The 6694-nt window shown below is 47.9% G+C and overlaps 1 long non-coding RNA gene across 1 annotated transcript; it reads right to left on the bottom strand.

Annotated features, from left to right (window-relative positions):
- Positions 1-1317: 1317 nt before the first annotated feature.
- On the bottom strand, positions 1318-3965 carry LOC111528222. The gene is made up of 2 exons (XR_002726914.2): positions 3632-3965; positions 1318-2117 (listed from the first exon to the last, which is right to left on the bottom strand). It is a non-coding gene; the product is annotated as an uncharacterized LOC111528222 (long non-coding RNA).
- Between the last annotated feature and the right edge of the window lie 2729 nt (positions 3966-6694).

Genomic DNA, 6694 nt, shown 5'->3' with positions numbered 1-6694 from the left:
TAAATGAAACATAGTAAATATTTTTAAACTGTCTTGAAATGCACAAAATCTTCCAGTTCAATGGGAGTGTAGAGCCTAGAAAAGGATAAAAGAGCGTTTACCCAGAAACCCAAGGCTGCTTCCACCAGCTTCTCAGCCTTGAGACTCAGGTTTCACAGACTACTAATGCTCTCAGGGGACTGTCTGACTAATGTTCACGGTCCACCCTGGAGCAGCATGAGACATGGACATGTAGGAGATTGGATGTCAGAAGACCCAAACTACACAGTCCTAGTTTTCTCAAAAATGAGCTCTGTGAACTTTATAAGCAACCTCCCCTCTCTGGCTCTTGTTTTGTCTTTATTGAAATGAGGAAGTTGGACTGGATGCTCCTTAGTTCTCCTTCCATCTCAGGCATGTAGAATTCTGTGATGCCTGGTGCCCTCTTCAGAAAGTGTTTCTTCTTCTCCACCCTACTCCTCAATCTCAGACTTCAGCATGAATTCATTACACCAACCTTCCAGCTCCACCCTTCTCTCCTGTTGGGGGCTGGGGGCAGGGGTGATGGGGAGCGATGGCTTTGCAACCCAAGCAGGAAGCAGAAAAGGAAAGGACAGGATTACTAGCAAACCAAAGGTCACCTAGAGTCCATGGTACCCTTGGACAACAATAAGTTCACGCTGGTGGCTCTTTTCAGGAGGATGTATGAATGCTGCTTACCTAAATGCCAAGCCTTCACAGGCAGGTCTGAGTGTGTACCATGCTGTTGGCTCCCATAGGCAGGTCTGAGTGTGCACCATGCCACCTGCTGCCTGGTTATGCATTTATATCAAGCCTCACAACACACCCCATTGTTGACCCTATAGAGCATCTCGGAAACTACACTCAGATCTTACCATAAGTCAGAGCAAACACAGTTAAGGAAGGAAAACGTACTAGAGAAGAGTTGAGTAGAAGTACACCAAAGTGAAATAAACCACAGTTGTTCAGAAAGTCAGTTTGCAAAGATAATGACCAACAAGTTCTGCCCAGGCTAGGCCTTGCCACCTTGCCCCTATGCACCTTGGCACCTGAGGCAACAGGAAGAGAGAGCAGCTGTAACTATCACCTCATGGAAGCTTTGGTTTCCGCTTTTTGCAAAGCTCTGCTCTGAGAAAGATGTGCTTCCCAGGAAAAGAGAGTGGGTGATTTGGTTTGCAGGCATAGAGAATGTTTCCACAGTAAAAACTCATCACCGGTATGTTGCAGTTTATAAAGAGATTGCTTTCACTTTAGAAAGGTTTTTAAAGCAATGGAAAGGTTTCAGGAAGAAATACAGAACACCAGTGACACTGAGGGCAACAGAAGAGCTTTCATTTTGTTCATTCTTCATGTATTCATTCAAAAGTGCTTCATAAGTAGCTGCAATTTACTTGAGTGTCAACCAAAATTGTGAGAATCCCAATGTGATTTCAAATTGCCCTTTTAGGAAATTAAGTAGAAAAGTGATAACGAGTAACCTTTTGTCATCAGTTCTAAAAAACCATTTGTGAATTACTTTTATACAGGTTTTGTGACAATAGGGCCACCAGACATTTTGTATTATACATGCCACTCCTGCCAACTGTAGACGTGATATTTAGAGATGATTCTGTGCAGTTGCCAGAGGAAACACGACATATACATAAACCCAAAGTCATTTGCTATTGTTGAGTTTAACTCTCTAGTTTAGAGATGATTAAGAGTTCATCTTATGTGGCACCTCCACTGACTGGGGTGCTGTGTTGAGACATCTCCTGAGGTCAATATGGATCAGTAAGAAAAAATGCCTTTGGATCTGGGCGAGAGGGATACTTGGCATCCTGGCTGCTCCATCTTGAAGGCTGCATCCCAGCATCCTTCAGGCCTCCTGATCAGGAGCATTCTCCAGCTGTTCATTTTTTTCCTAAGAAAGCATTCGTGATGAGGTCTGGACTCTTTTTCCCAGGGGCAGGTCTGAACTGGAGAGATGATTCACATGGCTACAGTAAGATACCCAAGTGCTGGGCCCAGACTGTCTGCCACTTCCCTCTGTGTTCCACACAGCCAGCAACAGAGCAAGCTCTTTCCTCCCAGCAGAAAGCCAGTGTCAGGCATGGCAGAGGCAAGGCCAAGCAACCCTGAGGGTGATAGAGGGGACCGGGTTTGGGTTGGACAAGCCCAGTAGACCTATTTCTCCTAGGACCATGAAAAGCCTGTCCCCTACATTTGACTGGGAGCTAACTGTAAAAGTTGCAGCTCCTTGAGAGTTAACTCTAGAGACAGCTGCACTTGTCACCTTGTGTCTGCATAATTAACCAGCAGTTGTTCCTGCTTTGTGGAACATGGACCAGGCAACCCCCGTGAGGTCCTGTGGGGACATTCTCAGTCTGATTGTCAGACAATTGGCAGGCAGACACAGCTTCTGCAATGCTTGACTGAAGGGACTGAGGACAGTCCGATTTTTTTCTTTCCCACCTCAAATAACATTTATCCTTCTCTTCTGTCTCCCTTCCTCAAGGCCCTCCCACCAGGACCAGCCCCTCTGGACACTGACCCTGCTATTCTCCTGAGGTGGCCCAGATCAGCCCTGGTATCTGCTTCTGGATTGGAATTTGATTTGAATCGCTAAAATCTTAAGATGTAAATTCTGTAGTGTCTAAGCTAGAAGAACCTTAAATCTCTTGTGGACAATCTCACTGTTATGCAGAAGAGGAAACTTCACCTTGGCATACCCAAGGACACACAGCTGGCCAGGGCAGGGCTCCGGCCGACTGTAAGGGCTGATCATGGCCAAATTCCACTCTCACTTCATCCTCCCCAAAACCCTACCAGACATTCAGTCCACACTCATCTGGAGCTGCATGATCTCCCTAGATAAGCCTCATGCTATCATTTTAACTCCCATTTCTATACCTTCAACACTAACATCTTATTTTAATTCCAGACCTATTTTTTTAGGTACCTAAGATTCCTCAGATGCAACCCAACAGAACCTTGTTGCCATCTTCTTTCCTAAACCTATGCAATCTTCTGTGTTTTTGCCTGTCTCCATTACATTCTTCTGGATGTGGATCTATTCTGGGAGGCAAATAAGGTGCCTGTTCCTCTGGGAGGCAAATGAAACATGTCTCCCAGCCAGATGGCCACAGGGAAATTGCTCTGGGGCTGAACCTCAGACATGAAGATGAACATGAGGCTACCATGATGACTGGCTTACCCTAGTGGACTCTCGGGGAGTGGACACAGAAGCTTGGGCATCTGACATCTCTCTGTTCTCATCCAGTCTCAGCTGTTCACATTCAGGGACTGAAATTCCTTCCTCCCAAGGGATTCAATCTGTGGTAGCTCAATCTGTTTCCAGGGCACGGAGGTGTGTTAGAACCTAGTACTTCCCAACGGTGAAGTGAAACCTGCCTCTCTCTAAATTCCACAGTGCTAATTAAATATCCCATGTGACCGCCTATCTAATATTAAACATTACTCCCATGTTTCCCAAACCAAACCTTCCCTTCTCTAGATGAAGCATCTCCAGGTCCCTGTGCTCATGGGACCTAATCCCCAAAGCACTCCAGACACACACCCTGTTTGTGTCCATGGGGGTTAGACCCTGCATAAGGCACTAAGGACAGACCTGGATAGAGGAGAACCTCACCTCATCTGCTGTGTTCCAGCAGGAAGGTCAATCTGCTTGAAAACTGCCAGAGGTTCCGGCAGTTGTGTGGGCCGCCCCGTCCATCGGTCCTCTTGCCAATCCCCCAAGAAAATGGGGCCCAATTTCCATCGCAATGCCTCCTTCCTGTCCTCAGTCAGGACACCGGCCTTGTTTTCTCACAGCCTCTCCTACACTTTTTTCAAAGTCCTTCTCAGATCCCTCCTCTTCCATGGGTCTATGCTATGTGCACCTCCTTGCACATAGCACACTCCTTGAAAGTAGGACTGGGTCATTTCTCTTAAACATTACCTACAAAATGAGGAACTAAGCTGGGGAGTCACTAAGGTCTCTCCTCACTTATGTATCCTGTTATTTAATTGTCTTATCTGTTAAGTCAATCACAGCTTCTAGTTTGCCTTCCTCCTCAAGGGCATGATAGGGTCTGACCCAGTTCTATTGCTAAATAAACACTTGCTTATTAAATTGAGTTGATACATATTAAGGAATGGAATGAACCAGGAAAGGGAGCTGTTGATAGGGAAAAAGTAGGTGCTGGTTCAGAAACAGGCAGAGGAGGGGGCCCTTCCCCAGGAAGGTGATTCAAGTCAGGACAAGGCAGATGGGAATAGGCTGGAAGCAGTGGACAACACTTAGAAGGGAAACAGGAGAGAGGTACTATCATGGCCATGCCTCTCGTTTAGGATTCCAGGTTAGGGTGGCCATCAAAAAAGAGATTGAAGGGCAAGGGATGTGATTGTCTTTATTCCAGAAGCTTCAAAATCAGGATTTGCAAGCCACTCACATCAACACTCTCAGCCTCCATTTCCTTCACCTCCAAAATGAGAGACTTGGACCAGAGCCTGAAAGTGTGGTTTGGGCTTGTTAAGAATGCAGAGTTCCAGGCCCCACTCTGGAATGGAATGGGCATTCAACCAGATCCAAGGAGATGCATGCTAAAGTGTGAGAAGTGCTGTCCTGGACAACCTCTCTGAGATTCTAAAGCAGAGATTGTTAAGAGTGAGTCTCCATGGTGCTCAGAGTCCGCTGCACCGTAGAATCACCTGGGGAGCTTTGAAAATCCCATACCCACAAGAGAACTTTCTGGGATGGTGGATTATTCTACATCTTCACTGGGTTGGTGGTTACATAAATGCATACCTTTGTCGAGACTCATGAACCGTACCCTTTCAATGGGGATATTGTAGTATGTGCACACTATGCCTCAATAAAATTAATTTTAAAAAACTACCCCTAAATTTAAATCATTACTTACAGTAAAGCTGTAATAAAGAATAGTGTATTTAAGAATATCAAGGCTCTCTTAAAATATACTGTATTTCTCCCCCAAGGAAGGGGCTGTGCTCAGGAATAAGTCTGAGTTGGCACATTTTCTAAGGATATAAATAAATGCATCTTTACCTGATGCCACAGCCCATACCAATTAGGTCAAAATTTCTGGGTATCTTTTAAGCCTCTCCAGGAAATTCCAATGGGCAGTAGGGCTGAGAACTGCTTGGGCGCCTCTTGCAGATGTTAGCAGTCAATCCTTACCATACTGCTGCATTGGGATCTGTCTGAGTGCCCAGCACTGTGCAGAGGGCAAAAGGTGGACAGAGAGAGGAAAGCAGGCAACACACTATGTCTCTCAGTCATTGATGGTCTGGTTTGGAATACAAGGGGTGGACCTACCCAAAAAGAGTGAAGTTACTACTGAGGCAAGGCCACTCTCACAAAGAGTTTGAGTCACCCACCAGAGTGGCAAGGGCATGGCGACTTCTTGGAGGTCACAGATATTCACCTCTGTGGTTGCTTTTGAGAGTCCTCCTCTCAGCTCCCATCTCACCTCTGCTTTTATAGATTAATAAGTGGAGCCTCAGAGAAGTCAAGGAGCTGCCCCAATGTCACACAGCTAGGAGGGTAGAAGGGAGACCTTGAACGCATGCCCTCTGGCTCCAGAGCACATGCTCTTTCCAGAGTGCCACATGCTTCCCACTGGGCGGCAGGCTGAGATCTCCCCTCCCTTATGGATTGGCCAGAACCGATCAATTGTCCTGCTCTGTGGTGCTGACGGGCTCCCTGGGACATGGGAGCAGAAAAATGAGGCAAAGTAACGATGTTGTGTGTTGAGGGGGTCGGGGTCTCTGGGTGACATCCCCTCAGCATGCAGTCCCAGGGAAATGCAGCCACCGGAGGGCACAGGTGCCTGGTGCTGCCTCAGAAAGAGGAACCACCATGTGGAGGGGAATAATTCAACTCCAGGAGGCGAGGGCATGGCGAGCCCCGCTGCCCCTCCCCCTTTGCCAGGGCAACGTGGGATGTCAGACAACACTGTGGCCACCTCATTATTGGGCTGCTCGGCCATTGTCCCTGGGACAATGGTTTCCGGCCCTGGCTTTGTGTGGGGCTGCCAGCCGAAGTTATTAACCACGGGAGCTGCCTTTGAGGGACGTCCAAGGGAGGGGTGAAAGGTCACCGGAGCAGCGAGGGGAGCGGAAGTGGGAGGGAGAGGCAGCACAAAAGAAAGGGATGAACCCCCGTCCCCCTCCCCTGAAGGAGCCCCAAACAGAGCTGTGCCCAGAGGGAGGCATGCAGAGGCGCTTTCAGAGGAAGTTCTTGCTGCTGCAGCGGGACAGAAGCAGCTGGGATGGCTGACCATCCTGATAGGCCTTGGAGGTATCAGCGTGGATGGGGATACAGGCTGCACGTGGAGAGGACTGAATGGGTTGGTGGAGGGGTGGGGGGCGGACGGAAACAGGAGGCAGCAGCAGAGGTTGTGTTTGGGGCTTCTCAACTCACTCCTTACATAGGTGTTTGCTACTCAAACCTTCTGATGTCCACGACATCTGCCTGTGCCCCAATCCTCAGAGAAGCAAACTAGAGGGACCCCAATATGTTGGTCCCAGTAAAGAAAGCTGCCCTTCCTCCTGAGGCTGTCTGTGTCAGCCCCTGCAGATCTGGACAGTGTTGGTGAAGATACCATGGTTTAGGCTTGTCTGGGCTAGTGGTCGTGGGAATTTGACCATAGATGGAATTGCAGATGTTGCGTTAGTTATTCAGTGTCAA

Source organism: Piliocolobus tephrosceles, chromosome 15 (assembly GCF_002776525.5).
Source record: "Piliocolobus tephrosceles isolate RC106 chromosome 15, ASM277652v3, whole genome shotgun sequence".
Taxonomy (NCBI): domain Eukaryota; kingdom Metazoa; phylum Chordata; class Mammalia; order Primates; family Cercopithecidae; genus Piliocolobus; species Piliocolobus tephrosceles.
This window is presented reverse-complemented; position numbering and strand designations above follow the sequence as displayed.